The 26,471-nt window shown below is 38.7% G+C and overlaps 2 long non-coding RNA genes across 2 annotated transcripts; one reads left to right on the top strand and one right to left on the bottom strand.

Moving 5' to 3' along the window:
- Window positions 1–1,432: 1,432 nt before the first annotated feature.
- Window positions 1,433–2,164, top strand: LOC119909222. Its single transcript, XR_005445405.1, has 3 exons — window positions 1,433–1,776; window positions 1,905–2,006; window positions 2,105–2,164. It is a non-coding gene; the product is annotated as an uncharacterized LOC119909222 (long non-coding RNA).
- On the bottom strand, window positions 2,044–25,030 carry LOC119909224. Its single transcript, XR_005445407.1, has 3 exons — window positions 24,664–25,030; window positions 7,470–7,609; window positions 2,044–2,065 (listed from the first exon to the last, which is right to left on the bottom strand). It is a non-coding gene; the product is annotated as an uncharacterized LOC119909224 (long non-coding RNA).
- Window positions 25,031–26,471: the final 1,441 nt, after the last annotated feature.

Below are 26,471 nucleotides of genomic sequence, written 5' to 3'. Positions count from 1 at the left end.
CCTTCCTGCTTCCTTCTCCTGCAGGAGGCTGCAGGCAGGGAGGCTGATTGGGCAATCACCTGTGCAGCTCTCTTCAGAGCTTATTTAGCCAGGACTGATCAGTCTTTTGTTCTCTCTCCTCCTAAGTCAGCGTCTGACTGGGTTTGTTTTGTGTCTTTTTGGTTTATCCTGACCACACACACACACACACACACACACACACACACACACACACACACACACACACACACACACACACACACACACACACACACACACACACACACACACTCATCCATTCACTGCTGACACAACTGATATTCATACTTTTCCACACAACATATTTTTGGTGATCATTTGACCCTTCTTTTACTTTTATTATAAATCCTACCATTTGCGTGCAAACCTGTTGTGTCTCACCTCCTTTTTGTCACGGGCTAAGAGCTGGCTTGTGACAAGTGGGGGCTCGTCTGGAACTTGTTGTTATTTGGTGTTGATCGGCTTGTTTTGTGTAGCATCCAGCTATTTTGGTATTTGTTTACCAGTCTGTGAGGTAAATGTCAGGTTTGGTTAGGTCAGTTAAAGCTCCGTAGGAGAGAGGTTCATGGTCCTTTTGTCAGTGGTTTAGCTCTGCTGGCTGAATTTGTTTTGTTGGACCTTAGCTGGGTTTTCTAGTGTGAGCAGGAGAACTTTCCCCTGTTAGGCTTAACAGCGATTTCCCTTCGTGGTGTGGTGGTTTAGGTGGCGGTGAACGTGGGTAGAGCTTTGCTCGGGAGCACCTCCGCGGCTGTGACGGGGTCACTGGCTTTCTGGTTGCCCTTTTTCACCCCACTGGTTTCGAGTGCATAAGTACCCTCCACAATTAGCTGCACGAAGACTAGGGGGGAGTTGGCTAGATAGTCATTGTTGAAGTTAGCATGGGTATAGGGGGAGTCTTCTGCTCAGGTAGCCCAGGGTTTTATCTGTAATGGAGGGCGTAGTGCATCATTTAAAACTGACACCTGCCGATATTGTCGTGCCAACGGTCATTGGAAGAATGATGCCCCGTGTTGAAAGTAGACCGGCTGTTTCTTCAACCATACAATTTAGACATACGCCATTTTAATGCCATGTGTTTCTTTTCCTATTCCTCTTCTTTCATTGTTTGTTTCCCTGTTCTTCCTCTTAAAGTGCTCGTTTCATTTATTTAATTTAATTTATTATATTATATTATTATATATTTATATTTTATATATATTTTTAACACACACACACACACACACACACACACACACACACACACACACACACAAGCTTACCGTTTTATTTATTTATTTAATTAAAATTTTTAATATATTTTTTTTAACACACACATATACGCTTTGATTGCTTTACGTTTAATTACTTGTTTAATGAAATGTATGGGGTTGATTGTTCTTATGTTGTATGTATGATGCTTTGGCAATATTGTTGTTACACATTCATGCCAATAAAGCTAATTTGAATTGAATGCAGCTTGATTAGTAAAGTATGGCACATGGGTAATGTGTTGATAAATTATGGATCAGCTTGATTATATTGTAACATGAATGGTTATGAGTGTATATTGTACTGCTAACTGCTCTATGCCAAATTCAAGGTTCTTAGAAGAACCTTGTTCTTAAGGGGGGGATGTTACGACCCCTTCCTTCTCCTGCAGGAGGCTGCAGGCAGGGAGGCTGATTGGGCTGCACCTGTGCAGCTCTCTTCAGAGCTTATTTAGCCAGGACTGATCAGTGTTTTGTCTTCCAACCAACGATACTTCAACAAAACTACAAGGTAGTAACTCATCTTTCTCTGGAGTCTCTCTGTCTTCCTGTCAGCCTCTTTCTCTCCCCATAATAAACACATGAATCTAACTTTTAAGTGTTTCATTTAGTTCTTGTTGATTTTTTTCTGTTCTACAGCTCGTGCAGATTGTTCTGCTCTGGACTACATAATGTTGGTTATGCGTGTGGCTGAACTCCTCCTAATTACTGTGATTACTGTTCTTCTCATCAGAGCTCGAGGTGAGAACATTCACACCAACATTTGTTCACCCTGATTAACATAACCTGTAAGTTTAGAGCTGAAATATTTCTCTGTGATTTATTTACCTGGTAACCAGAGACTACCTGACAACAACACAGTGACCTACAGCAGCGTGAAAGCTTCCTCTTCTTCTGCTGGAGCCTCAGCTGATCCCAGCGACCTCTACGCCACTGTCAACAAACCAAACAAATAAGAGACCACAGTGTAGTTACAGCTCATATCATTACAGGTAATTTACACTGAGAACTGATAAATGTTTTATTATTTGAATTATTTTATGATAATATATGGGACATTTAGCTTGATGAACTTGCTGTCAGGCACTTTAATGTGCTAGTGCTGTGTTGTAGTTAAACATGTATTAGTTTTTACTGTTATTTCTGTATCAGCTGTTATTGTTTGATATGCAGTCATTTTAACACCTATATTTCTGTAGAGGTTTAACACCTCCAGAGCTCTTCGCACCTTCTTCTTCTTCGTCTTCCTTTCATGTGGTGAAACGGGTCATTGACACAAATAAAAAGTGTGAACTTGAGGCTCAGTGTGAATCTAAATATAGTTTATTCTAACTGTCATGTTTCAGAGGAAACTGGCAGTGGTGAAGCCGTTCCTACGAGTCAGAGACAGGAAATATAAAGACCAAGTTCAGTTTTACTTGATCCAGGCAGGCAGAGTCAGAACAGCAGGTAATAATGCTGCATTTGACACATGAAGTTGGATTTTCCCAGTTTCCAGTCGTAAATTCCAACTTGAACGCCCCCTTAAGGAGACAGAGTGTTACACACTTCTCTGCGCTTCCAGTTCAGCATTTACCAAAACTTCATAGTGACGGCGTCTGCCCCCCCGACCATTTAAATTAATTAAAACTGTAATAAAAATTAAAACCACTGCTGTAATAGTATAAAAGAAATTAGGAGAATTAAAGGTGTAAATTTATAAATAAATAACAGAATATGATGCAGTATTCAGCTGCAATTTTTGGACAATGCACATTTGTTTTTTCTATATTTAAATTGCAAATAAACGTTTCTCAAAGCATTTTTATTTGTTAGTTCACATTTCTTGGTGCAAGCTATTTTTCAGAACAACATCAGCCATTTCAAAATGTGGTGGGGACACATGTCTCCAGTGTAAATGAGATTTGTTGATTCCACATTCAGACTTAAGAGCACATGAACACACACTGAAGTCAGAAGAATGACCATCTGAGTTTTAGTTACCCACTAGATGTAACTAAAACTTAAACACTGAACGGTATCACTTTCTATGAAGGTCATCGCTATAATGACTTATGCATATATTTATAACACGATATAATGCATCCATAAGACATTATAATAGTTGTTATAATCACTTACAAACATGCATTAGGCGCTATAGCAAAGTTCATAATGTATTATGACCTTCTGATTTAATGTTTTATAACTAATAGTAACAGCAGTTTAACAATCTCCGACCATGTTCCATAACACATTATAACCACCGACTCTGCCTCCTTATGAATACACTTTAGTCACCATTTAGACTTAGTGATATAAAATGGAATAATAACTTATAGTAATGTTTAATGTTATATAGCGTGTCTTTGTTTGCTTTAAGTGTTAAAATATCTATCCCTGTATAATATATTACAGGTGGACATGATACCATATGAACTAATTATAAGAACTTATAACACGTAATTGTTTGCTTTAAGTAAAGTGACACATTTAGCTCAGGAAAACAACTTTATACAGTGAAGAATGACACCTGACTGATTAAAGGAACAATCTGATGATTTGCAATATTTTTATTATTTTCAACAAATCCCACGAAAAGTACTATTAAAACCAGTCAGTGACCTTCACTGCTGCACTGGGTGACACGTTCTGAAGAAAACAACATTTATCTCAACCAACAATCTTCACACGTCAACTTCCTCTTCTTCTTCTTTTAAGGAGATGAAACTCGTCATTGTCACAAATACACCGGACTGAACAAACTGTGAACTTGAGCCTTAATATAGTTTGTTTGTTTCAGTGTTAGTTTGGCTCAGTGCAGAAACATATTCCTTTGTCTCGTGATCAGTGACTTTGTCGTATGTGTTTGTAGATGGTGGATCTTTGTCAGGCTGCTGTGACCTCTGACCTCTGACATCTTTACTGTTGGCTGCATCTCATATTGCTGATCAAGAATTTGGGGAAGAATTTGATTCATAGGGAGAAAGAGAACTAATGAAAGCAGTTGATGATACTCAGTTAAATTTGGCTATGAGTTTAAGGACTAAAGATAATGGATCAGCAGACTATTGGACATCACTGATCACAGAATGCCTTGTTTTGCCTTACTGTGTGTCGCTGGCCTGTCTTGGCCTGTTGCACGGGTCCCCACGCTAGCTGCCCGATTCCTGGCTCTCTGCTAGGGAATTTTCCGGAGGTTCTCCGTGTCTGAATGAAGAAAAACAGTCCAGTGTTGACCGTCCTCGTCCTGGCAGTTAGGCTGTTCTGGTTTGGATGTCCTTTGGGTTACTGCTGGCAAGGCGGGCCCACGTGGCTGGGTCCGGGCTTCGGTGGGAGCAGTGTAAGGTAGCTCGACGGAATAACTTAAAAGAACTTGGTTGTTCTTTAATTAAAGTAACTTAACGGTCTGATAACTTTTAACAAACAAAACAAAAGAGAAAAAAAGCAAGTAAAGTTCCAAATTTATTTGATATAAAATGAATAAATCCACACTGGTTTGTTCACGACAGTCCTTTTGTCAGTGGTTTAGCTCTGCTGGCTGAATTTGTTTTGTTGGACCTTAGCTGGGTTTTCTAGTGTGAGCAGGAGAACTTTCCCCTGTTAGGCTTAACAGCGATTTCCCTTCGTGGTGTGGTGGTTTAGGTGGCGGTGAACGTGGGTAGAGCTTTGCTCGGGAGCACCTCCGCGGCTGTGACGGGGTCACTGGCTTTCTGGTTGCCCTTTTTCACCCCACTGGTTTCGAGTGCATAAGTACCCTCCACAATTAGCTGCACGAAGACTAGGGGGAGTTGGCTAGATAGTCATTGTTGAAGTTAGCATGGGTATAGGGGGAGTCTTCTGCTCAGGTAGCCCAGGGTTTTATCTGTAATGGAGGGCGTAGTGCATCATTTAAAACTGACACCTGCCGATATTGTCGTGCCAACGGTCATTGGAAGAATGATGCCCCGTGTTGAAAGTAGACAGGCTGTTTCTTCAACCATACAATTTAGACATACGCCATTTTAATGCCATGTGTTTCTTTTCCTATTCCTCTTCTTTCATTGTTTGTTTCCCTGTTCTTCCTCTTAAAGTGCTTGTCTGGTACTGAGGTTGCAGAACTGGTGTGATGGGAGAATGAAAAACACACAGACGTTACTGTTTCATTTATTTATTTTATTTATTTTATTTTTTTAACACACACACACACACACACACGCTTACCGTTTTATTTATTTATTTTATTTTTAATATATTTTTATTTTTTAACACACACACGCTTACCATTTTCTTTCTTTATTTTATTTAAATTTTTAATAGACATATTTTTTTAAACACACACACGCTTACTGTTTTTGTATTTATTTTATTTTTAATATATTTTTAGTTTTTTAAAACACACACACACACACACACACACACACACACACACTTACTGTTTTATTTATTTATTTAATTTCAATTTTTAATATCTATATGTATTTTTGTTTGAACACACACACGCTTACTGTTTTATTTATTTATTTTATTTTTTATATATTTTTGTTTTTTAAACACACACACACACACACACACACATACACACACGCTTACTATTTTATTTATTTATTTATTTTATTTTTATTTATTTTAATTTTTAACACACACACACGCTTACTGTTTTATTTATTTTATTTTATTTTTAATATATTTTTTGCTTTTTAAACACACACACACACACACACATACACACATACACACACTTACTGTTTTATTTTATTTGATTTTTAATATATTTTTTTAACACACACACACGCTTACTATTTTATTTATTTATTTATTTTATTTTTTATTTATTTTAATTTTTAACACACACACACGCTTACCGTTTTATTTATTTATTTGATTTTTAATATATTTTTATTTTTTTAACACACACACACACGCTTACCATTTTCTTTCTTTATTTTATTTTAATTTTAATACACATATTTTTTTAAACACACACACACGCTTACTGTTTTTGTATTTATTTTATTTTTAATATATTTTTAGTTTTTTAAACACACACACACACACACACTTACTGTTTTATTTTATTTTTAATATATATTTTTTAACACACACACATGCTTACCGTTTTATTTATTTATTTTATTTTTAATATATTTTTAGTTTTTTAAACACACACACACACACACATACACACACTTGCCGTTTATTTATTTATTTTATTTTTAATATATTTTTAGTTTTTTAAACACACACACACACACACACACACACACACACTTACCGTTTTAATTATTTATTTTTAATATATTTTTAGTTTTTTAACATACACACACACTTACTGTTTTATTTTATTTTATTTTTAATATATATTTTTTTAACACACACACATGCTTACCGTTTTATTTATTTATTTTTAATATATTTTTAGTTTTTTAAACACACACACACACACACACACACACACACACACATACACACACTTACCGTTTTATTTATTTATTTTATTTTTAATATATTTTAGTTTTTTAAACACACACACACACACACATACACACACTTACCGTTTTATTTATTTATTTTATTTTTAATATATTTTTAGTTTTTTAAACACACACACACACACACACACACACATACACACACTTACTATTTTATTTTTTAATATATATATTTTTAACACACACACGCTTAGTGTTTTATTTATTTATTTTATTTTTAATATATTTTTTGTTTTTTAAACACACACACACACACACGCTTACTATTTTATTTTTAATATATTTAAATTTTTTAACACACACACATGCTTACCGTTTTATTTATTTATTTAATTTAAATTTTTAATATCTATATGTATTTTTGTTTAAACACACACACACGCTTACTGTTTTATTTATTTATTTTATTTTTAATATATTTTTAGTTTTTTAATCACACGCACACATACACACACACGCTTACTATTTTATTTATTTATTTATTTTATTTTTAATATATTTTAATTTTTAACACACACACACGCTTACTGTTTTATTTATTTTATTTTATTTTTAATATATTTAATTTGTAACACACACACACACACGCTTACTATTTTATTTTATTTTTAATATATTTTAATTTGTAACACACACACACACACACGCTTACTATTTTATTTTATTTTTAATATATTTTTTTTAACATACACACACGCTTACTGTTTTATTTATTTATTTTATTTTTAATATTTTTTATTTTTTTAACACACACCTGAAATATTTCTCTGTGATTTATTTACCTGGTAACCAGAGACTACCTGACAACAACACAGTGACCTACAGCAGCGTGAAAGCTTCCTCTTCTTCTGCTGGAGCCTCAGCTGATCCCAGCGACCTCTACGCCACCGTCAACTAACCAAACAAATAAGAGACCACAGTGTAGTTACAGCTCATATCATTACAGGTAATTTACACTGAGAACTGATAAATGTTTTATTATTTGAATTATTTTATGATAATATATGGGACATTTAGCTTGATGAACTTGCTGTCAGGCACTTTAATGTGCTAGTGCTGTGTTGTAGTTAAACATGTATTAGTTTTTACTGTTATTTCTGTATCAGCTGTTATTGATATGCAGTCATTTTAACACCTATATTTCTGTAGAGGTTTAACACCTCCAGAGCTCTTCACACCTTCAACAACTTCTTCTTCTTTTCATGTGGTGAAACGGGTCATTGACACAAATAAAGTGTGAACTTTTTGTGACAATGCTAAATGCTAAGTAAAGGCTGTTAAATGCTTCCTTTCTTAGCTCCTTTAGCAAAGGCTACACTGGACAGTTCTTTATGAAAGGAAAGGAGATAATGCTTTCCCACAATTCCTTGCAACAGCAGCCTTTAGAGCCACTCACCATTAGTTTCACCACGATAGACACCCATAAATGTACAGGAGCATCTAAAAAAATTACAATATCTTAGAAAAGTTTATTTGAACTGAACCAGACTGAGAGATTAAAGGATCAGGAAACATTTGCAGGCGTTTTGAATTGATTCTCAGGTCAATTTCTATATATTATATTTATAACTTTAATTATAATTATGAATTTAAAAAACTGAGATGCACCTGTAGAAACAACAGAGCATCTATTTAACAAATGTATAAAAATATCAAAAGCACCCATCCCAGGAAACTCTATATTTATGTTTGAGTATAATTCACTCAACTTTCTCTACTTGTATATTGATTTTGTTATTATATTGTGTCAGCATTTTAATCCCTTTTGTTTTTTCAGCAGTATCTATGTTGTTGTTACTTCCTATGAGCAGCCTAACTGATGGTTAAATGTACCAAATGAAACATCCTTTCTTAGGAGGTGTGATTCTGTGTTGGACAGGAAACCTTTTGAAGTGAGCAGCATTGAGTTTGTCACTGTACTCATCTTCCGCGTGTTATAAATAAAGTTGGTTAAAAAGAAGCTGGTGTAAGTGCAGCCTGGTTCTCTGAGCACCGCGGTTGTCTTTTATGAATTCTCCTTCACATCTTTCCTTGACCTCATGACGTTTTCCAGCAAAGTCAAGGAAAAGTGTTTAGGAAAGGACAGAGGATGGATTTTTTTTACCATTACAATGTTTGTATTTAATGTTTCATGGTTTTATGTTATGTTGTGAGGACAAACATGACCACAGTTTCCAGGTTCAGTTCGTCCACAGACACATTTTAAATCTCCAAACATGCTGAACAAAGAACAGCCTGAAGATTATTGAAATAATTATTGACTTTCTCCCGTTCTGTGTGTCTGTAATTATAATTGTCAGGACCAATTAGAGTTTGAGACCTTGGGAGTGAGGACGTTTTGTCTGGTCCTCACTTTGGGACAGACCTTTAAAAGAGTGTTTTAGGGTGAAAATTAAATAAGGTTTAAGTTCAATGAAGGTTTGGGTCATTTAGTTGTGATGGTTAAGAGTTAGGGACAAAGCTATACTGTGAGAGACAGAGAGAGCTCTCTGCTGGCTGTTGACTCCAGAGCGCCATCATGAGGTCAGTCTGTGTTTCTGTTTCTTTTGTTTTTAATTCAAAGAAATCTCAACATCTACTGAACAGACTGATATTTTTGCACATCAGTTGAAATACTTGCAGTAGTGGAGTGTAATTAAGTACATTTACAAGTTCATACAAATATGATCTAGTTAGTAATCCATTATGCTTCCTCATCTCTGTTGAGTCTGTGGTCACTTTTCCATCAGGGAGGCGGAGACACACCATTTGTCTTTTCAAAACTGACTTCCCTAAATTAAAGAAGAAGGTGGATAGTGCATCTACAGGTGCATCTCAGAAATTTGAATATCAGGAAAAAGTTATTTTTATTTACATAATTTAAGTCAAAGTGAAACTTTCTAGCTTCATTCCACAAAGTGAAATATTTCAGGCCTTTTGTTGTTTTAATCTTGATCATTATGGCTTACAGCTCATGGAAATTAAAAATCCAGCCTTCACTCTCAGACACCTTTATTGATTCAGCAGCACCTTCAGGACTCCTTCCATACAGCCGGTAAGTGGGGTTTTGCAGCGCTGTGCTTTTGGTTGGATGTATTTTACAAGAACGACGTGAAGAGAGCATGCACAGTTGTTTATATTGCTGTGTGTAGCCTGTAGAAGTAATCTTACTTAAATTAAGTAAATTACTTCTACCCACAGAAACATAAACAATAGTGCTCTGTTCACTTCATTCTTACAGTTTGAGGTTTCACGGGCCTCAAGAGGTCTGCTCTTATTTTTTGTAATTTGACTAAAAACTATTTAAAAACAAAGTTTAGGCCAGTTTGAAGAAGAGTCGGCTACTATTACTTTAAACTATCATTGTTACAGTATTAAAAAAAACATAGTGTGCCTTTATAAAATCGTTAAAAAGGCTTGTACTGATACTTATTCCTTCGAATTATACTTATGAGCCCTTTTTTGAATTTTGTCATTCAATTCAGAGCAGTTAAATTAAAATGATATTTTAAAAATGATAAAAGTACTTAATACAACAGTAACAGTTGTGTTTACAACAGCAAAACCAAAGGCTTTGCCATCGACGTCTCCAGGTCATTTTCCCGCGGCTTTAGCCCCGAATGTAACTCAACAACAGCAACAAAAATATTTTCCATGTTAATATGCAATAATCTTCATGATGCAGCCTGTCTCGCAGGTCTTCAAAGAGCGGAGGCTACTCGAAATAATGCGTTTTAGAAGAGCAGGAGAGAGAGAGAGACAGAGAGAGCATTGCTCACAGCTTCAGGGCTTATCCGCGACTTGTGAATTGTCCCTGGCAAAATTGTAATCAATACATTTAATTATAAATGTTGTCGGTCAGTGTATTTGTTACACAAAGAGTAAAGTAATGAGAGAACATCATGACACCTGTCCTCTGTGTCCTGCTGTCTCTCCCACTCGCTCAGAGACACTTTGCTCTGTTTGACTGTCTCTCTGCTCCAGGATGCTTCATTCCCTCTAAAGCGGATGTGATCTGCACTTTATCAGCTGAAGTGAACATTAGTGTGGAATTGTGGTGATATTTCTGTCTGATCACAAGTGTTTTCAGTTTCGGTTTTCTCCCTCTGATGAAGAGCAGTGAGCTCCTCTCATCCAGTAGGCTACAAGTCAAATTATTTATTTATATTGGCCGAACTGTTTTTTTAACGATCAAGCATCGGCCTATACTGACATTGGGCTGGTCCAATCACATCTCTTACCTCCAGTAAAAGCACAGCCAGAGATGTACAGGCAGCATCAGATACAAGCAGCTCAGACCCTAATGGAGGACTGAGTTAATGCTTAGCAAGGGAAGCTGGTGAGGAACATACTGACACATTTCATACACTTTAATCAAAAATATTATATCATTATTATGAAAACACATTCATGATAATTAATTATTTTAAATGCAAAACACATCCACCATCCTGATGAACAGCTGGAAAAATACTGTAGGCTATGTCTGTAATTAGGAACACAAAAATTCAAAAATATCCAACAAGATGAAAGAGCTCACTGTACAGGCAGCACATCCACCCGACATTCATCTGTGGAGACATCTTTGGAGGTGGGCTCACTGGGCTTAGAAATTTAAGCAAAGCACCTTGAGAGGAAAGAAGAAAGGGTTGTATGGTAACCTAGCTTTTCATATTGATTCATTTAGATGATTAGAGACAACAAATTAACAAAGTTCACAACCACCAATGCTTTCATGAAACAGCATTTACCTAAATGGCAACACCTAGTTTATATTTTCATTTTGTACACTGAAATGAGTTGTAGCCAACATGGCACATTCAAAGCATTAAGCTTATCTGCCGTTCGTGTATGAATTAGGCAGAAGCTAACTTTATTTTTCTTATTTAGCAGTAGAGAGTTTTAGCACAGTTTACAGCCACCAATGCTGCGAAACATAAAACATTCTTTTCCCCCAGCTGCTGGCAACATCCTGCCTTACGGTAACTTTTTTAGAGTCAGTATGAACGATGTCTTCCTGATTCAACTTCTGCTGAGCTTCAATTCTCAGAAAAAAAGAGCCGCAAAGATAAAATGAGGAACCATCAGTTCTCAGAGCAGTAAAATATCATCTTATCTGTGTTCTTCAGCAGCTGCTACAGTATCACCATATTGCACCATGGACATCAGGAGTCAGATTCTGGTGGGAGAGGAGTTTGACTCTTCACCTGTCTGTTCATGTGTGCTGTCAAACATCACCATGGATCCTGTCTGTTTTCTAATAAACACTATCTGAAGAAAACAAGTTGCATCATTGCAAACATTTATCTTAACTAACAATCTTCTCACCTTCATCTTCCTCTTCTTCTTCTTTTCGCTTGGTGAAACACGTCATTGTCACAAATAGACCTGAATGAACAAAGTGTGAACTCTGATGGCTGCATCTCATGTTGCTGATCAAGAATTTGGGGTCTCTGTCAGTCACTGTGGATGAGAGAAAACTACATTTCAAAAATGTAAAAGTGAAAACTGTCACAGAGTTTTTGGCTGTTTGGACATCAACAAGAAATTCAGAGAGACTGAAATCTAAAACAGAGTAAAAGTCACTATGAGGAAGTGACATCATCCTAACCACAGGAAGTAGCTGCAGCGTCTCTCTACTAAAGCACTAGTTTAGAAACTCAGACAGTTCTGAGCACGAGAACAAGAGACAGAAGAAGGAGAGACTCAGAGAATCATGATGGTTGAGTTCAAATGGATTTCTTTATTTCTTACAGCGGTGCTTCAGTTTACAGGTAAGAATACATATATCACATATATAAATGGAAGGCACATTGTAAAAAATAACTTGATCAATATTATTAAAGATTCTTTATTAGCTACATTTGATTTAACTAAGAAAACCAAATCTGTTGTTTCTAATGTGGTGAGTTTAGTGAACTCTTGGAAACTAAGGATAAAGAAATAATCGTCACTAACTATGAACATAACAGACATTTTCTCATTTCACTTTATTTTTCATCATTTTCTCAACAGCAGCAGCTGAAAACTTCCCCCCTCCTTCACTGTCAGAGTTGGAGATGACGTCACTTTGCCTTGTGAAAATGTGATAGACGGTCAGCAAAAATGTGAATATACTACATGGCTCTTTGATGGTTCAGGAAACGCAGCAATAGTAGAGCTGGTTGAACTTGGGCAGATTGGTGAAAACACCAAAGCTAAATCAGACAGACTGAGTGTTACAGAGAACTGTTCTCTGGTTATAAAGAAGGTCACAGTCGAGGATGTTGGACGTTATGACTGTCAGCAGTTCAAATCAGGACAACAACAAGCTCCAGACTCTCAGGTTCTTCTGTCTGTTGTTATCAGTGAGTATTTCCATCATAATGTTTTCAGCTCAAACTGTCTTGTTAGAACAATATACTGAAACATTACAATAATTATGATCACAGTGATGAAGTTAACTTTACTCTTGTTGTCTTTCTCTCACAATATCTCCATCTTCACCAGTGACTGAACGTAAGGACGCTGATAAGGTGACGTTAACCTGCTCTGTGTCGACACATCGACAGTTCTGTAATCACACAGTGAAGTGGCTGTATGAGGGTAAAGATGTGGACAAAGATAACAAAGACATGAAGACATCACAGTCTGTCTGCTACGCCGCTGTGTCTTTCCTGGATTCTCATTTTAGTTACAAATCAAAGTCTAACTTGAAGTGTGAAGTGACAGATGGTGACTCTGGAAAAGTGCAGCTGTTCACCTTCAGCCCTCAGTCCTCAGGTGAGAAAACAGCTGTCTGACTTTCACAGCACGAAACTCACAAAACGTCATATTCTGACGAAATATGTCAGTTGTGACCGATATTAAGTGACATTATTTTGCTAACTTATTATTTAGGCTTTTTATATTATTGTCGTACCGGCAATAACAAGAAAATCAACAATAATATATAACCTAATCATTTTATTTAGCCTAAATATCGGCTATAACTTAGAAGAAAAAATTAAGAACTATTAGCGATTACAAGACATTTAGTGAAATAGGTTTAGTATCTTTGTGTCAACACTGTAACACTATTATGAATCCCTTGGCATCTGACATCTAGGTTTTGAGAACAGCTCAGTGCGCTAAGTGTCTGAGCTTACGCATGTTCTCTATTGAGACAGATACGACTCCCGTGAGTTCTCTATTTATCTTTGTTATAAAGGCAACAAAAACTCTCAGGGATTTATTCATTACAGTACTTTCATGGATTTTATGCTGTCCCTTTTTATGTTTGTAATGAAGACTAGAGAACACCCATCTTCCCCAGAGGCCCAGAAACGTATACATGTAGGTAATATTAAAAGTCTTGTCTTTACATTCTCCGTTTTGTCCTTTAACCTTTGTACTGGGTGACTAATATTAAATTAAGTTATTGTGAGCAGACGGGTAATCTGTGAGAAAAACACCTGTTGTTTGTAGATGGTCTACACTGAGATACTTAGTAGCCTACTGAATCAATGCAACCCTACCCATGACCCCACAAATACATTTAAAAGTACTTTTACAACTACATTTATTTTAAAAATTCACCCTAAATATGTTTGTACAGCAGGATTATCTAACATTCCCTGCTTAAAACACATCACATCCACCTCCTAACACTGCATTTTCTGCTCTCTGTGACGTAGTCACCGTGAACTAAGCTTCTAACCACAGGTCAGGAGCTGTAGTTCCAACTATGCAACTTAACAACAGTTGGTGCGAACGTTCGTCTGAACTATGGTTTCAGGGAACACCTGCGTCGCTTAACGATGGTTCGTACCGTGTAAGTTACCAACTTAGTTACCTCCGTAGTTCCAACTAGGGTTTTAGGAAACACCTGCGTCGCAACTGCAAAGTTCCAACCAAGGAAGTTGCTACCGCAGTCAGCAACGATGCTTTTGGGAAACACACCCCTGTTCAAGATGATTAAAACCACCAAAACATTTGTTTATTTGATGACTTTTCACAGTGATGAACTTTACTCTTGTTTTCTTTCTCTCGCAATATCTCTGACATCTAAACCAGCAACAACAACAACAACTAAACCAACAACAACTAAACCAACAACAACTAAACCAGCAACAACAACAACTGAAAACACAAAATCAACAACCAATGATGCTTCAACAAAACTTCAAGGTAGTAACTCATCTTTCTCTAGAGTCTCTCTGTCTTCCTGTCAGCCTCTTTCTCTCCACATACTGAACTAAAACAAAATTTTTAACTGATTTTATTTCTTGATTTAAAGTCACCAAAGTATAAATCAGAAAATATAAAGTGATTACATTCTCTCTCTCTCTCTCTCTGTCCTCTTCTGGAGTCTAAAGTCTGAATGTCAGAGCGACGCTCGGCTGTGGGTGGAGATATTCTCTTATTCAGTCAGTCTCACTCAGTTGTTGTTGCTCAATCCACAAGATCCACTGCTGCTCACAAATCAGACGACTACATTCACAGTTAGCAAAGACATGCAGGAAAACTGTGAGCTGATGAAAGTCTGTGATTCGTTGCTACTTTAGCTGCAGGATTTCAAACAGAACTGAACTGTGCAGTCAAAATGTTTCTAATGTTTTCAGAATCGTTCTGGAGGTTCATCATTGTGTCTGTGGGTTTAGCAGCACTCATAATAATTGTTGTGGCAGTCAACATCTGGACAAGAACTAAAGGTGAGAACATTCACAGATGAAACTCAGAAACAGGAAGTTTTGATAAAGCTGGATTTTCACTGTGGAAACTAAAGTCGACTCTTTCTCTTTTCTTTTCAGGGACAAAAACACAGATGGATGAAAACACAGTGAGTTTATAATGTTTTTACAGTTGGTACTTTACACAGCAAACCAGTGTTTGTGACATCTGTTCTTCATTCTGAAGTGTAGATATAGATAGAAGAAGACAAACAGAAACAGGACTCACTGAGTTGTACTGAAGTGGCCGTAGCAGCAAAGTTCACAGGATTCATTGCATATAAAAATTAAAATAAAACGATATTACAATAAAAATAAAATGGATGCAAATATTAGATAAACATGACAGTTTAAGTACAACACCAACACAAACTACAGCCTCCAAAGACGCCATAGATCTGAATCAACACGTCTTTGACACAGTGTCAATACAAACTGAACATTATTCCAGATTAAAGGGTCAGTTCACCTAAATTACATCACGTCATGCAGTATTTTATCACTTAACCTCTAGCAGCTTTAAACAACACAGATAGTTTAGTTTTATTCCCCAAAACAACGTCCACGTTACTGTACTACTATAAAATCTAGTTCCAATGCAAACTGTCCAGCAGCCAGTCAGATAAAGATCAGATCAGACAGTAACTAATGGTGTGTTCAGGGTCTGCTGACTGTGAACTGTGTTCAGTTTCAAAACATCAGCAGTAAACTGGGAGGAACATTTTGGATTTGGGGTACCACATAAACACTCCCTCTCTGGTCAGTCAGCTGCAGGAACATGTAATATTTATTTATTTTACTTTAATTAATAAGTTAATTTCCTTCTGCGTGTCCTTCGTTACCACAAAACCACTTCCTCTCTCAGTGGCAGAAACGTAACAGTAACTGATGGTGCGTTCAGGTGCTGTCAGATTATTTCTTATCTCCTTGTGTTAAAGCGGCTATATGTAAATTTTTGATTTTAATAAATCAAATTTTCATTGCCTTATTGTCAGTGGGCTCAAAACTCACTCAGAAATGAAGCACACGCTTGTTTTGCTTGTTTTGCTTGCGTCAGCCACTATTGTGCTTTTAATGTGAGGACTCCGGGTCGGATTCAGCCCTGTGCGCGCTCCCGAGCCTCTCTCGTACTACAGCGACAACACGGCAGCTAACGACATGCAGTCCACTAACACCATAAAACAACCGGCGCACAGCAAAACACAGGCTCCACGTAAGGATACAAAACAACAATAAAGGTTTATGTGCTGAAGCCCATCAGACCAAACAGGTTCAGATGATGTCGAGTAAGAACAAAGTGAGCATTAGTAAAGCTGGAGAAACACAGAGAAAGTCACGTTAGCTCGCCGGTGTTGTAGCCCTACTGGTGTTCAAACTAACTGGTTGGCATACGCGTGCTCGTGTTGTGTGCAGCAGCTGCAGACTGACTCCATCCCCAGATTCATCACACATTCACAAACATGTTCCTGGCGAGTTTCAAGTCCCATATTTAATCTACTGCGGCGATCATGATTGTATAAGTGAGCACTACATTACAGCGACACACGAAAAAAGAAATGAAATAAAATAGACTTTTTACAAAATCGCGTCAAGCTGGATTCGAACTCACCTGAGCAAAAGGTAACATCTACTTCAAACTCCCCACGTTACCTGTAAACTAACCGAGCAATCATAGATTACTGTCGTCCAGTCACGTCATCATCCAGGTAACACTTTGTTTGGGCTGATCTAAAACAACTGGTTACCTTGAGCGATCTTAAAAACACCAGAACATGTTTATCAAGGTTTTTTTCTCGATTCGGCAATATTGACTCCCTAGACACTATGACACGGGAATACTTTTAAACAGTGACGATCTAACTCCGACAATACTGTGAAAACATGAATTTATTGTCGGCCGAGCCGCAGGAAGAGTAGAAGTGGAAATATTCTGCCCACAACACAGCAGGCCTAAGGCATGGACTTCATTCACATCCATCCTTCCTATATTGTAGGCTGTAGTAAAATACGAGGCACCCACTCTCCTCTGCTATCCTCTTTATCAGTAAATGCTCATCAGTTCTGCGTTTTAATACCGAGCTTTGGCTGCTCCAAATCAGAGAGACAGCTAGCTCAAATAGTGGCATCGGCAGCTACCAGTGGCATTTCAGGTGGCAGCTTGAGATGCCACAGATTTTTCCTGATATGCCACGGCACCTTTCGCTGTTTATGTATTTCTGGTGAAACCGACATGCCACAGATTCACTCAGGCACCTGCCGTTGTTTGTGTGGGATTTCTGGTTGCAATGTAACGTTACCATGCTACGGCATCTGCCGCTGATTGTGTACGTTAGGTCGCCACTGATTTACTGTGAGATCTGCCGCTGATTCAAATCAATCAATCAATAAACCTGGACCGAGAGAAATATGTTAGCAACAGTAGTTTATTATGCAATATATAATATTGTGCATTTCTTCATGTAAACAGCAAGAGTCACGTTTAATGAACGCATTGTTTGGTGCAATACAGCTGGTAGTTTAACCTAGGTATTTATTGTGTCTGCAGAGTTGTTACTGTTAGCACTATATTTAATATTAAATTCATATTTAATGTGGTTTTCATAGTAATAGATATGTTTCGCCTTTCTACCAGCAGGTGGCAGTATTTAAATGAAAGTCCAGTTTGTGTCTCTGTTAACCGTTTTAAATCCAGGTTACCGATACAGATGCATTTATTGTTCTTCATTTCATTTGTTTTTTCATTATTAAGGATTAATTTGTAACCTAGTTACCATCTTCATTCACCCACAGCCCAGCGTTAAACCTGCATCCCCTTCTGTTCTAACCTGGTTCTGCTGTCAGCTTCTTAGCAGCTCAGGCAACAGACACATCAGAAATGTCCTAATATAGATCATCTGGCCAAAATAATGATTATATACAGTCTATGGTGGCGACCTAACGTACACAATCAGCGGCAGATGCCGCGGCATCTCAAGCTGCCACCTGAAATGCCACTGGTAGCTGCCGATGCCACTATTGAGCGGGCCCCTGCTGCCAAATCCTGATCTCAGCGTGGTGCGCCATTGAAATAGGATAATAAATGATATATGATAATAAAACCCAAACATTTCAATCCGTGAATCATTTGTTCATATACTGTTAGCCGAATTAACCGAAGACAGTTAATTTGTGCTATGTACCATTGGATGTACTGACCACTGTGAGTGAATTACTTTGATACAGAAAAAATCTTAAACATTCTCAGGCAAGTTCGGAGGCGTTCCCATTCCTGTCCCCACACACGCATTCAGTGAGTTACACTGTGTAGCCTACTGCAAGTCGAGCCTCGTTTTTTATTTCCCAAAACACTAACGTAAAACCCATTTAACTTGTTAGTTGTTGTTCAAGCTCATCTTCATAAGCCTACATTAGCCTAAATCAGGTACCGCCGTCGCCTACCCGTTGCTGCTTGTTTATCAAGTGTAAAACACAAAATAACTTCCTTACAATTCCAGTTTTTCGTTTCCTATTTGTGACTTGAGCGTGCTTTCTGACGACTCAAACCTAGAGACCAACAGTTGCTATGAGTCGTGAACTGATCAATTCTGTTTCCTGTGCTGACGGAGCCCATGCAGCTGCCGTGTGACGAGTGAACCGAAGAGTCCGAGATCCTTCACGCATGTGTGAAAATGAACGAATCACTCACTGAGACAACCCGTTCCTCCTGAGTCATACACACGATTAGGTCTTATGAACGAAACGTTCTTTGAACGACACAACACTACTACCGCCGAGCAGTTGCTAATGTTATCCGGTGCAAAGTTATATAACGTTACTTTCCACATTACTTCACCAACTAACGCCACACATGTTAATTCTATCCTGTGTACCACTGTTGATTTAGCCTGCAAGAAAGGATGTAACGGCAAAAAGCTAATGTGGAGCGATTTGTTTACTAAAGGTAGCCTATAGTGATGCAGCCAGGAGCAGCCAGCTAACGCTACAGTAGCTCGGACTTGCCGCTGTTTGTTTCGTAACATTCAGTTTATGTTTATTTTGGTTTTACCAATACTCAGGTACACAGCTTCTCCACCTCTCAGTCGCTGTAACTAACGTGACCCACATAACATAAAACACTGCAACAAACCGGTCACAACAACCCAGAGGAAGGAAGAGCCGTCCACTAACACTAGTTACAGTAAAGTTACTGACTGCGGTCTGACTGTTATAAAGTGTGACACAGTCTCGTTATAACATTCAGTCCAGCTCACTAACCGTTTCATTATTATCCAGTACATGTAGCTGTGCTGACACTGCTGAGCCTCCGGTGACAGATTCACAGATAGTAAAGATAGTTACTGAAAGCAGCAGGCGAGCTAACGATGTAGCACGTTGGCTAAATGCAGTAAATGTACCGTGATCATGTAACGAGCACGGATTAGTTCAACCTGCAGCTGATAAAACTATTACTGTAACGTTGCAGTGGGAGTTTACCTGAGTTTCCAGCTCTGTCTGTTCTCCCTGTCTGTCTATAGTCGCTGTCACTCTGCCTTTTTTCGGGAGGATTGTGCCGATATGCAGCTCGCTGCTGAATTAAGTAACGTTACGGCGCCGGTGTTGAGCTGCCTCTGAGACGGGAACGTTGAAGTAACAGAGCCTGAACATGTCTGAGTGAAAAGCCGCAGCCTGCATGCTGGTGTTTCTGCATTTATTGCAGGATTTCTGTATGACAGTGGTTGTGTTTTGGATTCTGCTCGCTCATGACTTCAAGCGAGCACGCGTACGAGCTCACGCCTGGTTGCAATCTTAGAACCGCAGCGCTAGTGGCCGCTGAAAACTACATAATGCCCCTTTAAATGTGGGTCAGTGATGTGAAAGCTGTGAGTTAAAGTGTGTCAGAGTGAGGGTTTGTTTGTGTTTCACAGGTGAATAATGATGAAGATGAAGATGATGGTGTGGTGAACTATGAAAACGATGGAGACCCTTCTGCCTCTGTCAGACTCCACTGATCAACAACTTCCATATCAACATCAGCTCATCAGAGAAAAGACTCCACTGCAGTTAAATAACAGCACATTTACACGAGTAGTTGAAGCCTTTAGAGAACTGTTGAGAAGATTTCTTAAGGTGCTTTGTTTATGTAACAAGGAAAGGTCAGACAGGTCTAGCTTAGAGTAAAGCCTAGTTCACACCACACGGCAAGTTGTGCAGTGTGAACAGCACGGCCATCGACCGACGCTGAAAGTCGTGTCGTCTGCGTGAGCCTTAATTTAGCTGACCCCATAAGTGTTTTCTGACCTTCTAGCTCGAGGTGTTTCTCACACGTCCTTGTCAGCGAGACAACAACAGACTGATTAGGTAGAGTCAGTAGCTCATGCGTCAGGCTAGCAGATATCGGTGTTCTCCGGTAATCATACAAGGTTGAGTCCTACAAGAATGTTTCCAAGAACCTACTGGCTCCACAGGTTAGAGCACAACTCATGGGTAGTGACAGATTCCAACATGATGAAGCACTGGAGTCTAAACATCAGATAGATGAGTTGTTCTGGGTTAAGGCCAGTTAAAGATGAGCTAATAGGGAAACCTACAGGCACTAGGGGGAAGACAGAAACATAAAAGGGACCAAAAGATGTCGTCCTTCAGATTTGGTGTTGGCATTTGATGTGTTCACATGTTGTATGCTGGCACTGTGTCTCCTCGGCCGGGCTCAATAAACCATGCTATGTTAAGTCTTCATCAGTCTCTGAAACTTCTTCACACCTGAACCTGGCTCACAGTATTTCTTCAACGATAACAAAAGTCTCATCAGATCATTTTTAGATTTTTATTACTGATTGTTTTTGTTTTTATTTATCAGTGTGAGAAATGTTTGTGTGTTTTGTGCTCAGCTGTTTCTGTTTCAGTCTGACTTTGAACAACAATATTCAAGTCTTGATTTCATCTCATATCAGGAAGCCCACTGTGAGTTTTATAAAATGTCTTTTCCTGCATCAGTTGTGAAAATCTTTATTTTCTGCAGCCAGTTCAGAACACAGCAGCTGGATTTCAGCTTCATTTAACAGGAACGAGCATTTAACTCTAGTAACAGTCTCCTCTTTATTATATCTGATAACAATATAAACTGCAAATAAAGAAATGTTCACCACTTTAGTCTACATTGTGTTTGTGATTCCTTCATGTACTAACGGTGTCATAATGGAAAGTGAATATTCTTTACTGTTAGGAATGTGGTTTTTGTGTTCATGTCTTTCCTGTTTAAGTCTGTTTTTGGTTCTGTGTTTCTCTGTGTAGTCTTGTTTAGTTAGTTCTTAGTCCTGCACATTAGTTAATGTCTTTTGTGTTTACTCCTGGTCTTGTGTTCCCTGTTTAGTCTTGTGTGTTCCCTTGTTCATTTACTGGTTCTGTTTAGCTCTGCATCTCAGCCCTGTGTCGTACTTGTGTATTCTGGGTTAACTGTCTCTCTCTGCCGGCCTGGTTCTGTCATGATCCCGTCTGTGTGTCTTGTTTGGGAGTCTGGGTTTAGTTCCATGTCCTTAGTTCATGTTTTGGTGTTCATTCCTGGTCATTATTGTGGTTTGGTCTCCTCTGTACTCGGTGTTCTAGTTCTGTGTTCTCGTTTAGGTTCTGGTTCTTTGTAACTTGTGTGTGTTTCTGTCTTCTTGGTTATTCACTCTGCCCCATGTCTGCTTGTCTAAGTGTTCTCTCTGTTTCCCCCTGCTGTCTCTCTGCCTGCCTGCTTGTCTCTCTGTCTCTGCCTCGTTAGTCCTGATCCCGCTCACCTGTGTTGCTCCCGCCCCGTCGTTAGTCCCTGTGTATATTTATGCCTGCTTGTCTCTCCAGTCTTTGTCACGTACTTGCGTCTAATGTTGAGTGTTCCTTTGTTTTCCTTGTTCTTGATTATTCCCTGTGTTTTTGGATCGCCTTGTGTTCTGGATTACCTTTGTTTGGACTTTGCCTCGAGCTCCTTGTAAGCCTGTTTCAGTTAGTCTTTTGAATTAATAAATGTTTTTGAACTGCAACCTCCTCGCCTTGCCATTGTCTGCATTTGGGTCCTCACCTCAGTCTGCACTCAGCTCCCCGACCCGTGACACTTTACTATGAATGTTCTGCCTCTACTAGTAGAACCACCTCCCTCCTCTTGTCCCCTTCTAGTAGTAAACCTTCCCTCTGGAGGACCTCTAACCTTCCAGTGTCATGTTACGTCAAGCAGGGAGCAGATAAAGCAAGGATTCAGACAGAGTGCGAATTATACAGTGACAATCGAGGGGTCAACTTTTTTCCAGGTCATAAAGGAAACAGCAGGCGCTTGCCTCAGTGAACTGAGCTCTTATCCTGCATTCAGACCAAACGCAAATTTAATCTTTGCAACGCTTTAACGCGAATAACCACAACTCACCATTACTACAGCTGTATGAAACCAAAGTAAACATTTTGCTGGGATTTAATTGCAGTAAACGGATCAAACTGATTCAGAAATAACAACAATATGATGGAGATTTGTTAAACATATGAATTCATGCTTTGTCAGGTCTTTCAGCAAGTCAGCAGGACAACAACTTCTAAAAGGTTTGTTTTCTGAATGGAGTTTGGATCGATCAGGGCTATGCTACGCTAACTTGTTCACAGTAAAGTACAACGATAGCTGGAATAAAGTTACAGACACATATTTTCTGAACTCACCAGGTAGTTCAACTTCCTCGCTTTCTTTTCTCCAAGTAAAGTTCAGTTTTTTATATAAATATGAAGTATTAGTCCAACAGAGCTCTGGGTGCCAACCTACGCTAACAACATTTACATTTATTCATTTATTTTAGCTTTTATCCAAAGTGACATACAATTGCTGTATATGTCAGAGGTCGCACGCCTCTGGAGCAACGAGAAGTGTCTTGCTCAGGGACACAATGGTGGATGGGTCACAGTGGGGGATTGAACCAAAGGCAAGTGTCTTAGCCACTGCGCCATCACCCCTTCTAACAACAACAGTGAAACCGGATGTGCATGGAAGCTAGCTGCTGAGAAGCTCCAGTGAAGATAAATCAACGTTGTCATCCGCAAAACTAAAGTGAAAAGCTAATTTAATAAAAGCAGTTTACTCCGAGCTCCTCCCACGGGTAAACAGCGTAGTTGTAAGAGTGTAATCCAAACCGACCGCGGGTGTTTATTTGTCCAAAAGCTGCAGCGCTGCTCTCTGCTCTGTCCTCGACTTCTCCAAGTGTAGCAGCTCTCCGCCGGCCAGCGGCATTTCAATCCCCCGCTCTGCCCGGCCCTCTCCACACAACGCTCTGAAGCCATCGGTGATGTCAGGATGATCTCAACGCTGATAGGCTACAGCGACTTAGCGTCAAGCGACTTTCTCGCTCGAGTTGAAAATGTTCAACTCACGCAAAGGCCTTCTCGTTACCGGCAGCACCCTCTTCACACCGCTCGTGGCGCTATGTGTCTTTGCATTGACTTTGTATGTAAACGCAGCGCCCACAACGCTCACTTTGCTTTTGGTCTGTAAGCACCTTTACAAAGTTACAATCTCCTTGTTTCTTTAACGTAATGTCTGCAGTCTGTAGATGAGGATGAATCAAGTTCACCAGTTCATGGGTGCCACAAACAGGAGTCACCAAATATTGTAGAAAGTCAGACCCACACAATGCTGAACCAGAACCAAAGACACTATCATAAAATACAGTCTGCATTATCATCTCTAATTCATAATTCTTATCATTTCAAGTTTTAACTTTCAACTTACTCTTTTCTTAGCAAACATCTCATTTCCTCTAGCTCATGTTAACTGTGAATGAAATGTAATCTGCGTTCAATAAAGTAGTAGTCATACATGTGAAACAACAAACCTGGATTTGAACATTTTTCAGTTACCTAGCCAGGTAAAACTCCCAAATTCCAGAGTGAAAACAAATGGCGTGCTTATTGTAAAACACAGGCGAGCCAACACTAGACAAAAAGGAATACACACACTTAAATACCCAAGAGAGGTGGAGGAAACGAGACACAGGTGGAAACAAAAATCAACTCAAGGACAGGAAGTGAACTGACAAAGACCCACGAGGAAGGATTTAACAAAAGAAAACAGGAATCACCAAACTCACAACCAAAACCAGGACATCCAGGGGTTAAAGTAGTTTTCATCAGAATTTGATAAACGCCTGTTTGTCTCATGTCCACATTCTCACCAAAACATTCCTATTCAGCTCAGTCAGGAGAGACTTAAATGAAAAAGAGGCTTAAAGAGGAATTAAAAGGAAAAGGAACAGGAGAGTTTAAGAAATGTGAGAGGGATGTATGGCCTACCTGGTGGAGGGGCTGTGACCACAGAGGCCAGAACCAGAATGGATGTGAAGGGCTCAGTGGGATCACTGAAGACTGCTTGATCCACCAGCTGCTGGAGCGAGAGAGGGAGGGAGGCCTGGAGCTGGAGTGATGCTGCAGTCTTTTATCTGGTCGGGGTCCTCCAGGAGAGAAAAGACAGTTTGAAAGTTTGACAGCAACGATATGATTGGCTCACAGAGGTTGTGGCAAATTCTGATTGGTTTAACTGAAAGAATGAACGCCCTCAATCTAATGACGGAGTTGGAAGCAGAAAAAAGGAAGAGAGGGGGCGGGGGAGAAATAGAGTCAGCATGAACGATGTCTTCCTGATTCAACTTCTGCTGAGTTTCCTTAATCTTAAAAAAAAGAGCTGCAAAGATAAAATGAGGAACCAGCAGATCTCAGAGCAGTAAAATATCATCTTATCTGTGTTCTTCAGCAGCTGCTACAGTATCACCATATTGCACCATGGACATCAGGAGTCAGATTCTGGTGGGAGAGGAGTTTGACTCTTCACCTGTCTGTTCATGTGTGCTGTCAAACATCACCATGGATCCTGTCTGTTTTCTAATAAACACTATCTGAAGAAAACAAGTTGCATCATTGCAAACATTTATCTTAACTAACAATCTTCACACCTTCAGCTTCCTCTTCTTCTTCTTTTCGCTTGGTGAAACACGTCATTGTCACAAATAGACCTGAATGAACAAAGTGTGAACTCTGATGGCTGCATCTCATGTTGCTGATCAAGAATTTGGGGTCTCTGTCAGTCACTGTGGATGAGAGAAAACTACATTTCAAAATGTAAAAGTGAAAACTGTAAGTTTTTGGACATCGACAAGAAATTCAGAGAGACTGAAATCTAAAACAGACTAAAAGTCACTATGAGGAAGTGACATCATCCTAACCACAGGAAGTAGCTGCAGCGTCTCTCTACTAAAGCACTAGTTTAGAAACTCAGACAGTTCTGAGCACGAGAACAAGAGACAGAAGAAGGAGAGACTCAGAGAATCATGATGGTTGAGTTCAAATGGATTTCTTTATTTCTTACAGCGGTGCTTCAGTTTACAGGTAAGAATACATATATCACATATATAAATGGAAGGCACATTGTAAAAAATAACTTGATCAATATTATTAAAGATTCTTTATTAGCTACATTTGATTTAACTAAGAAAACCAAATCTGTTGTTTCTAATGTGGTGAGTTTAGTGAACTCTTGGAAACTAAGGATAAAGAAATAATCGTCACTAACTATGAACATAACAGACATTTTCTCATTTCACTTTATTTTTCATCATTTTCTCAACAGCAGCAGCTGAAAACTTCCCCTCTCCTTCACTGTCAGAGTTGGAGATGACGTCACTTTGCCTTGTAAAAGTGATAGACGGTCAGAAAAGATGTGAATATACTACATGGTTCTTCAGTGGTTCAGGAAACCCAGCAGCAGTAAAGCTGGTTAAACTTGGGCAGATTGTTGAAAACGCCAAATCTAAATCAGACAGACTGAGTGTTACAGAGAACTGTTCTCTGGTTATAAAGAAGGTCACAGTCGAGGATGTTGGTCGTTATGACTGTCAACAGTTCATATCAGGACAACAACAAGCTCCAGACTCTCTGGTTCTTCTGTCTGTTATTATCAGTGAGTATTTCCATCATAATGTTTTCAGCTCAAACTGTCTTGTTAGAACAATATACTGAAACATTACAATAATTATGATCACAGTGATGAAGTTAACTTTACTCTTGTTGTCTTTCTCTCACAATATCTCCATCTTCACCAGTGACTG

The sequence above is a fragment of the Micropterus salmoides genome, unplaced genomic scaffold (genome assembly GCF_014851395.1).
Source record: "Micropterus salmoides isolate LMB-PRFRI ecotype aquatic unplaced genomic scaffold, ASM1485139v1 Ms_hic_scaffold_18, whole genome shotgun sequence".
NCBI lineage: Eukaryota > Metazoa > Chordata > Actinopteri > Centrarchiformes > Centrarchidae > Micropterus > Micropterus salmoides.
The sequence above is the reverse complement of the archived record's forward strand: the minus strand, read 5'-3'. Positions and strand labels throughout refer to the sequence as shown.